The sequence below is a fragment of the Dromaius novaehollandiae genome, chromosome 3 (assembly GCF_036370855.1).
Source record: "Dromaius novaehollandiae isolate bDroNov1 chromosome 3, bDroNov1.hap1, whole genome shotgun sequence".
NCBI classification, from domain to species: domain Eukaryota; kingdom Metazoa; phylum Chordata; class Aves; order Casuariiformes; family Dromaiidae; genus Dromaius; species Dromaius novaehollandiae.
In genome coordinates this window covers 39,785,788-39,795,114 of record NC_088100.1, presented here as the reverse complement: position 1 = coordinate 39,795,114, position 9,327 = coordinate 39,785,788, and the positions used below count along the sequence as shown (strand labels likewise).

General features: G+C 41.1%; 1 long non-coding RNA gene and 3 other non-coding genes across 9 annotated transcripts; all 4 read left to right on the top strand.

Moving 5' to 3' along the window:
• Positions 1 to 570: 570 nt before the first annotated feature.
• Positions 571 to 8,796, top strand: LOC112995875 (uncharacterized). Of its 6 annotated transcripts, none has more exons than XR_010388280.1 (8): positions 605 to 632; positions 1,243 to 1,423; positions 2,563 to 2,618; positions 3,621 to 3,711; positions 4,267 to 4,359; positions 5,564 to 5,593; positions 6,522 to 6,564; positions 7,150 to 8,796. It is a non-coding gene; the product is annotated as an uncharacterized LOC112995875 (long non-coding RNA). The 6 variants fall into 6 exon arrangements; XR_010388279.1 differs by having other exon boundaries at positions 613 to 636; XR_010388281.1 differs by lacking the exon at positions 1,243 to 1,423 and having other exon boundaries at positions 571 to 632; positions 3,598 to 3,711.
• Positions 4,512 to 4,578, top strand: LOC112995889 (small nucleolar RNA SNORD50). The gene has a single exon (XR_003262292.2). It is a non-coding gene; the product is annotated as a small nucleolar RNA SNORD50 (small nucleolar RNA).
• Positions 5,673 to 5,740, top strand: LOC112995888 (small nucleolar RNA SNORD50). Its single transcript, XR_003262291.2, has one exon. It is a non-coding gene; the product is annotated as a small nucleolar RNA SNORD50 (small nucleolar RNA).
• On the top strand, positions 6,916 to 6,983 carry LOC112995887 (small nucleolar RNA SNORD50). The gene has a single exon (XR_003262290.1). It is a non-coding gene; the product is annotated as a small nucleolar RNA SNORD50 (small nucleolar RNA).
• Positions 8,797 to 9,327: the final 531 nt, after the last annotated feature.

Here is a 9,327-nt window from a genome sequence, read left to right as displayed (position 1 = left end):
GGCCTGCAGGCCAGACTCCGGGGGGGGGGGGGGGGGGGAGGGGAGGCTAGGCAACCAGAGGCTGTGGCCTCTTACCCTAGGGCAACTTTAACCGAAATTAATCAGCAGGTGCTGAGCTATGCATTGCATTTAATGCTAAACAAAGCTGACTAATGCCCTTTTTTCTGAAAACAGAGGGGAAGCACCACCCTGTGAGCACGCTGCCACGCTGGGGGGCTGAAAGGCGGCCGCGGCCCTCAGAAGCGCCCCATCTCCCTCAGCGGGAGGAGCCTGCGGAAAACACGTCAACGCTCTGGGTCTCAAACGGCTCCTGCTCCCCACGGCCTCCCTCCGGCCCGTTAGCGAGGGGCCGGGCGACGCCGCGCAGCGCTTTGCCGCCCACGGCCGCCCAGGCCCAACGGAGGCGGGACAGGGCGGGGTAACGGTCGCCCACCCCCTCCGCGCGCGCCGGGCGGCAGAGACGCAGCCCCGCGCCAGGTCACGGCGGAGCCCGCCCTGCGGCTCGCGGGGCAACAGGCGCCAAGGGGCGGGGCCAGGCGGGGCGGGGCCAGCCTCGTTCCCATCCCGCCGCCTCCACATAAAGGCGGCGAGCGCCCCCCCACCCCCTCTTCTCCTGCGGAGAGTCAGCGGCGGTGGGTGAGGTGGCGGCGGGGCTTGTGGGTGGTTTTCGCTGATCGCGCGGGCAGGGTTGGAGGGGTACCTAGGCGTTTTTTTAATGCCCTCCTTTTTACGAGGCTCGGCCTTTTTAGCGCGTTCTCGCTCTTTAGCGACGCCTCATAACAGTTGAGGCTCGAGGTGGCGGTGAGACTCGCTCGTGGAAGGGGAGTCGGGGAGAGGGTACTAGGCCATGTCAGGCCGTGCCGCGAGGGCCGGACCACCGGGATAAGCCGCCCCGCTGCATCCGCGGCACCGAGGGCACGGACTACACGCCCCAGTATGCCTCGCGCTTCCGCGGGGAGGGGGCGAGAGGGTGGTGGGGCGCGTTGCCCGCCGGAAGCGACGGTGCGCGGCGCGAGGCATTGTGGGATGGGTAGTTGCCGGGGCCGCCGCGCGCGTGGCGGCGGGGGTACCATTTTGCCCCGGCGCGGGCGGCGCCTGGTGAGGCTCTGCCCGGCCTACGCCATTTTGGTAGGTAGCCGGTACCGCCCGCGCCGTGCGGGCGTATGGAGTAAATGCGTTGGGTGTCTTCTGGGGCCGGTTAACGATTGCTTTCTGCACGTGGTGTCTGATTTTAATTGCTAGGGTTGAGAGCAATCCCTTTCTAGGGCGATACAGTCTTTCAGCTGTAGCTTGAGGAGTTATTTCAAACGCTGGCTGATGCCGATAAATTAAATCGGCCTAAACGTCTGGATAAGAATGAAGTACTTTACTAAGACGAGTAGGGCTTCTTGCAGAAGGAGTTGACTTGCTCATTTTATATGGGGTTGGTATGCTCCTTTGTATCATTTCAACTTGCTTAATCCTAAGTGTCATTAAATTGTCTTACAAAAATTGTAAATATACAGTGACTGTAAAATCTACTTAATCGGTTGAGAAGAAATCACACTAGGAATAAAAAAAATCCTTGATTTCCTTACAAACATGAATCATAAGATTACTTCAACGCTTAAAATATGGATGTCGTATTGTTAGGCAATGAGAGAGGAGCCTAGAACAAAGGGATCTTTTTTAAAATGAAAGAAAACTTCCAGTGGTTTAAGGAGTTTTTTCAATTTGCCTTTTGCGAAGTTGATGTCACATAGCAAGTAGGCTTTCTGGAAGAGTGAGCAGAAGAACAAAAAGCACAGCTAGGATTTTAAGCTCCATCAGCAAGCAGTGGTTAGGAGGTAGTTGTGGGTTGCAGTTGTTCCATATTGAATTAACCTGCCTGTATCTGACATGATAGCCTGGGTCAGACATTAAATGACCAAAGAGTAAAAATTTTGAATCCTCATAGTCCATTAGTAGGACTTGGTTACGGGGTATAATAAATAAGCCCGTGTTTTTCATAGTTTAAATTGTCTGAAACAAAACTGTGTTTAGTAATGAATCTGCAATGGATTGCTATGTTTACTGGGTCATACAGTGTGGAATGAGAAACATTTCTTCAGGATTTCTGTACTGTAAAGGTGCTCTTACATGACATGACAAAAACTTCATGTGTTTCTTTGGCTTGTGGTAGGTTGAATACTAAATATGTAGTTAAAATTAGATATTATGCAAAACTATTAAAAATAGGTAATGCTTACGCTTTAGGGACTAAAGGCTTAACCTAATGGATTTTCATTAAAAATTCTGAATGTTAGTAGTAAACACATGCTAGAGGTCACTGCGTTAGGTCCACTACCTAAGTAGTGGATTTCAAGTAGATGTAACTTGTCACTCCTTTGCTTGTAATGTCAAAGTAGCTGTATTTCTTGCTGCTAAAAGACCTTCTGCAAATTAACACTTCTGACACTCAGCATACTGCTAAGACTACAGAAATTGCTCATGATTATCATGTAGTATTGTGTGTGTTTTTATGGCTTGCTACTAAAAATCTGATTGCTGTTTGAGTGTTAAGTTTATTTTGCTTATTTTTAGGTACTATGAAGAGGAAGTACTCAGTGGTGTCCGATATATTGTACAGAAGCTTTAAGGTATGGTTCTGGATTTTTTTTCACTTGGTTGGTGTAGAAGGAACGTTACATTTTTGTCATTGATCAGCATAATAAGTGCTTCCAGTTCTTAGGCTGTTTTCTTATTTTTGCCTGTCTGAAAATAATTCCCTGTCAGGTGCCAGAGATTGTCATCTTTGGATAACTATCAAGTGGGACAAAAAGGAGCAATAGTATGTCACACTTTCATGGTTGCTTTTAAACTGATTGGTAATTACCTAAGCTTTTTATGCTCTTTACTGTGTGAAGGCCAGCCCTTTATTCAGTTGGTTTTAGTCTCATCTCTTTTGCTGTAATATTTTGGAGCAGTTTGCCCAGAGAGATTGTGGAGTCTCCATCCTTGGAGATGTTCAAAACCCAACTGGACATGGGCAGCCTGCTGTAGTAGGAGAGCTGGACCAGGTGATCTCCAGAGGTCCCTTCCAACCCCAGCTCTCCTGAGATTTTGTGGCTTCAGTAAGTGTGAAGGCCTATGTGTGAAAGCATCTGGTAACTGATACTAAATTATACTGATTTTGGAGATGATGTGCAAGTTAGCTGTTTGGCCCTCTTGGACATATTAGGATTCACATGAATTCTAACACATGATCATATTCAAACATAATTATTGAGGTTATGGTCCTGCAAACTGTGGACAGAAATAGTATTGCATTGTGAATAAATGCATCGAGTCCTCCTTACATAAAAACCTTTGATACAGAAGCTTAAATGTTTTGTTTCTTCAGACATACTGATTGTTGCAAATGGGTCCACAAAAAATTCAGACTGACTCTTCCTAGTATAGTATAGAATTTCAACTTGACAAATATTGTTGAAGGTCTCTTAATAGACTAATTTTGAATTGCTGTGTTAAAAAAATCAATTTTCAGCACTTGTTAATCATGATTCTGACTTACTAATACATATGATCATGCTAGACCACAGCAAGTGTCTAATGGGCATTTTCAATTTTAAAATCCAGTTTTTGTTTAATTTGAATTCTAGCCCTTCATGGAAACACCATCAGAACTAGAAGAATGCTGGGTACACACAAGTGGATGTTCCTGAAAGCTATGCATGTTTTGAATGACCAATGGTGAGGAATTAATGTGATTGGCCATATAGATGTGTGATTGAATTAGTAGGTATGCAGTTAGCTTAAATGGAGGTGTGATTGCTTTTCAGACATGTTATTTGACATGATCTGTCTTGAAATGTATAGGCTAAGGTGAGTAGTTGAGGTGGTGTATAGTTTATTTGGTTCACTTCAAACTATTGCTGGAAGGAGCTGGTAAACTGCCTGTCTGAAGCATGCGCACTAAATTTCACAAACATTGCTTCAAGATGCTGTTGATTGTCAGTTTGCACTAATGATAAGGTGAAGAAAACAAAGCTGGCATGTGGTGATTTCTTGATACAAATAGGGAGTATAGCCAATGTTTGTTCTTTTTGGAAATGCTGGAAATAAATCCAGGAGCTGTATTCAGTTTAATTTGTATGCAACTCAAATGCCTGCAGCCAATGATTGTGCTCGGAAAAGAAAACCGGGAGGAATGGGGAATCCAGAAGAGTGAAACTTGGTTGTTCCTAAAGCATTGCGTAATATTCTGCATGATCACATTGTAATTGGTTGGTTGGTTTGTATTTTTAGAACTGTATGGTGTATCAACAAGCAGTCTTAAGAATGTGAAAGTCAAGTGGCCTGATGAGAGATTTCCTGGTGACTCTAGTACAACAGATAGAGGTAATAAGCAGCTGAAACTTTTTATTAATTACAATGTATTCTTTCCAGCATATATGCATACTTATGTCATAAAGCTTATTTTGTAAAATACGTGCATTGCAGTTCCCATTCATCGATGTTTAGTGTACTACTGTATTTATTTGAAAGTGGTAGATCATGATGAAACTGTCAAACCTGACTTGTTGATGAGAAACTTCATACGGATCTGGCTTCTGAGATGAAACCACTGCTAAGATTCTTTGAAAAGTTGTTTAATTTTTCAGTCACTACCCAGGTTATGTTACTTATGTTACTGTCCCCATGTACAAGCTAGATGCTACCACATTCCAGCCTGTGCATAAGGATGTTAGTGCTTTATTTAAACTCACTTCTGCTGTCCATGTTGACATAATGTGTGCTGTTGCTCAGCGAAAACTAGAAACTACAAAGAGAAGAGGTGTTTGACATCTAACTTGAAATATTCTTTGTCTGGGATTAATGGTGCTGTGGCAAGGAAACAAAGTATTGTTGGTCTTTCAGAACTAATGATGACACCTATGCTTTGGCACTCTTAGGAAGCACTGTTAACTTAAGGCTTGCTCAGATGCAGGTATTTGGGAAAGCAAACTTTAATGACTAAAAAGTGAATTTGGTGACAAATTAAAGCTAAATTATATTAAGGCTGTTTCAGCTCTGGAGCTAGACTAACTCAAAAAGGCTAAGCTAAAACTACATTTGCAGTAGGCAAAAAATGTGCCTATGACTGTTTACTGTTCATCAACTGATATCGTGGTACCTGCTGCCTTGAACTTTGCCTCTTATGTGAATTTAATCTTCAAAGAAATTCATTTAATTTGGTTCATTTTTTCAATATTGACAAGTTTATGGATTGTATTTAAAAAGTCAAAATATAAAGGAGGATAGGGTGTGATCTTGCTGTCTTACTACAAAATGTAATTTTATTCTGTATTTTAAATAAAAGGTATTTAATGATGTTGCTAGCTGTCAGTGGTTTCCTTTGAAGGCCAGGCTTTGTCTCAGTATATGAAGTTGAAATGTAGGAGTGAAAAACTTTTGCAGCAGTGCTACCTGTAAGGTGCTCTATTGTTTAGACAGGGCATTACAAGTGGGGAAGTGGAGTGACTGTTAAATGGCTGATTTAGAGAAAAGTTGTAGTAGCAAGCTTTGTTAGTATAACTGACCTGTGCCATTTGTGTCTTTGCAGTGATGTTTGAAAGCTGCTTCTATCTTAAAGGTATGAATTACAATAAATGTTATGGTTAATTTAAAAAGCTTGATATATTGAAGTGATGGTTAAAACCATTGGTATGTCTGATCAGTGAAGAGCCTATCCTGAACCTGATTGCTTGAAGAAAAGATATATGAATCTGACTTTTGAGATTAGACTGCTGTAGCACCAGAATAGGTGAAATAATTTTGAAGATAATAGACTTGGTAAATAAAGACCTTGAAATTTGACTAAATAGGTTTTTAATGACCCAATGACTGCTTCTAAATGGTTGCTTTTAAAACTGCATTTTCAAATCGCACTTCTAAGCATGAGGTGACACATGAACAGTTGTATTAAAAATGACATATTTGAAGTTTAGCATGGTATTTGGCTTGTGTGTATCTACATTATGGAAAATGGAAAATGGGCTGAAATATTTCATGATCTGTCTTGGCCTTTTTTCCTTAAGTTATCGGTTCAAATTCAGAATGAGATATTCTCAATTTCCCTGGCACTTGCAGTGAAGATTCCTGCACAGAATTAAGTGGCCTGGATGCAGTTTTTTATTTAATGTTTGCTTGTTGATGGGTTTTAGCCTCTTCTGCAGTTTTTAATGTTTTGATGCAAGCTGAGAAACAGGCGCTACCTAACTGCCAGAAAATAACTTTGTGATTTGGGTAGGAGGGCACAGATTACACTTAATTGGTTAGTTGCCTGTCATAGTTGTAGAGCCAAATTGAGCAATAACTGGGCAAGAGAAGCAAAATAAATCTTACTGTGCTATGAGGATATTTGAAATTTAAGTTTCATAGAACTTACAGGATCCAGATACTGATTCATAAACTGCTTAGTAATGCAGTTTATTGATCTGCTTGAGATGAAATACAATTTGACAGCTATTTAAGTGGTGGAAGAAAATCTTTTTCTCAGCTAATATATGTCTCTTTGACAGGGAAATGGCAAAAACATAGGAACAAATACTTCCAGCTGTTCAGGTATGTAAATAAAAGGCTTTCAAATATTTTTATCATTCCAAAAGTCTGAAGTGATTCTGTATTTTGAAGTTTGGGATTTTTTAATATTAGCATAGTGTTTCCAGTTAATACAGTAACTAATTATGTACCTGTCCTGAACTTAAGACCACTTCTTTCCAAAAGCACAGTGTGCCAATAGTTGTGCCTATCCTTGGTTAGCCTTCTAATCTACATGGGAAGTTTTTAAATAAGTGTACCTTATTTAAGTATGTTGAAGGACTGAGAATATTTAATTTTTAATGTAATTGGGAATCCTGTACAAATCCAGCTCATTCCCTACTAAATGTAAATTGCTGTATTGCTTTTGCATCTCATCTGTGATGATCCTATCCCGAACCTGATTTCCTTGCTGAAAAACCTACGGATCCGGCATCTGAGATGAGACCAAAAGGCTTGATTTAATTTTTTTCATGTTGTAACTCATTGTGGTTTTAAGTGTTGTTATTTTTGCAAAAAGCTAATGTATACCAAGTGTGTGTGTTTGCAAATTTCAATTTCTTCCTCAAAAGGAGCCATTTTACTTAGACCTTATTCTCCTTTTTCCAGTGATGAGTTGGAACATTTTGTCAGTGCTACCTGACAAGTTTGGATGGTCTGTAACTGGAAGGAAGTGTAACACCTGAAGAAAGTTTTTGTCGCTTGAAGTGGGACACCATGTTTTTAAAAATCTCCTGTTGAAACAGTTGATGTCATACTATTTAGCAGATACTGTTTTCAGAAATTACTTGTGAACCAAAATCACTCTGTCTACATATTTAAAATAGCACCTTTTCCAAAACTTTGAGCTACCCTCCCTGTAGGGGGATAACAGCAGTATTAGGGAAACAAGCAGTGAGCATCAGTTTCTGTGAAAAACCCCTAAGAGTATTTGTCCTTTCAAAATATCTTAACTGTCTACAGATTGGCTGATCCTGAGCATCTGTGTAACTCAAAACAGTGGAACTCAGAGGTAGACCATGTAAAGAGAGGATGAAAGCACAAATAGTTACACAAGTTCCTACTAATGAGCCTGCTTTTTGAGCATAGTGTCATCCAGGAGATGAGAGCAAGTAGATGATCTGTGGTAATCAGTTACTGAAGACACTGAGGAAGCATAAACATGAAACTTGTAAGAAAGATTCAAGTGTCATCAGAATTTGTGGTTACAAAAAAAGCTAGGTCTAAAGCATGCCTTGTCTTTTTTTATCTAGTGAGGGAGAAAGAAGTGGGGTTTTTGTCTGCTACCTCAGCAAGGTCACTAGAGTGGAACTCTGGCCTTTGGGGGGAAAAGTCAGTAGAGGGAAAAGGGGGTACACACATGGGAACATCTGCTTTGAGCATTCATTTGAAAAGCAACCATGCAGTAAAATAGTAACAGCATGCTCATTGCATTCAGCGAATGAACACTTTTCCAGGGAGAGGGATCATAGAAATCATTAACCAAATAAATTAGGGTTTAAAGACAAACCATTATGTACATAAGACCCAATCTGCCTTAAAGCATGGTCCTCAAATCTAAATGGCAGGAAAGCATAATAAAAGAAAATGGCACAGTAGCAGTACATCCAAAAATTGATAGAGCTACACAGTTAAGACTGTTTTCATAGTCTCCAAGATCACTATTTCATTGAAAGCTAATTCACTAAAACACAGAAAAATACCCTAAAGCTTGCACCCTTAACACAAAACTGGTGAAAATGCTGAACTGGATGCTAGCAGCCCTTTTCCCTTACAGAGTCAGAGGTTTTTTTAGCTCATGGAATATGTCTGCTTCTAAATGATAAATACCTGAAAAAGACCACTTTTCTGTCAGGCAATACCAAAGAAATGCAAAGCTTAACAAGTAGCAGTGTCCAAAAGCATTGGGAAGGTCAGAAATTAGGAGAATCCATTTGGCGACTAAACTGTATACACTGTAGGTATGACCATGGGCTTCAGGAATGTGCCAACACCGTTGGTTGTTGATAGTGAGCAGTACCCAGCTACTTCGGTCAAAGGCTGCTCCTTTTCAGCAAGCAACTCTGTAAATCTTAGCCACTGAATGCATCAGAAGCTGCAGAATATTACTGCAGAACAGCTTCCCTTTGCTTTCAGCAGGATTTATTACTTCTGGTAACAAAACAAATACAGTGTTACTGAGGAGGATAGGTATTTCAATGTGCAATGTCTTGTATGTGCTCTTTTTTGAATAAAGATGAGGATGTGAAAAACCTGCTAGCTGTTGCACATCAGTTCTGTAGTCACTTCAGGTGTTCCTTTACAGCTTGTACTTTACAAGAGCTACAAAGGTAAAGTAGCTTTGCTGCATCGACTGGTGCAGGACATACTGGACACATGGAATAATTCCATACTTTCTGCTTCAGTGACTCCTGGACAATGTAACTATTAGTCATTATGCACTTCAAAAGTGTGATGAGAGCAGTCTCCATCTTTTGCCCACTGGAACTGTAGGAAAAGTCTGGGTGCTGTTGGCCACTGGTGAAGTTGCTCAGATGGTAAGTCAAAGTTGCCCATCTTAGCTGATTCAGTCCACTTTTTTCTCCTTTTTTGGTGGAAAAAGGATAGTGGAAGACTAGAGAAATGGATAATACAGCAGCAATGTTTGGTAAGTAGTATGTTAGCTATTTTGAAGAGATCTTTATGTAACTTCTCTTAGAAGGTCAGAAGAATAGGGTAGGTTTATGATGCTTTTCAGGTTGTAAAGGTACTATCAAGCAGAAGAGGCATTTTCCTTTGTGCGAAGCC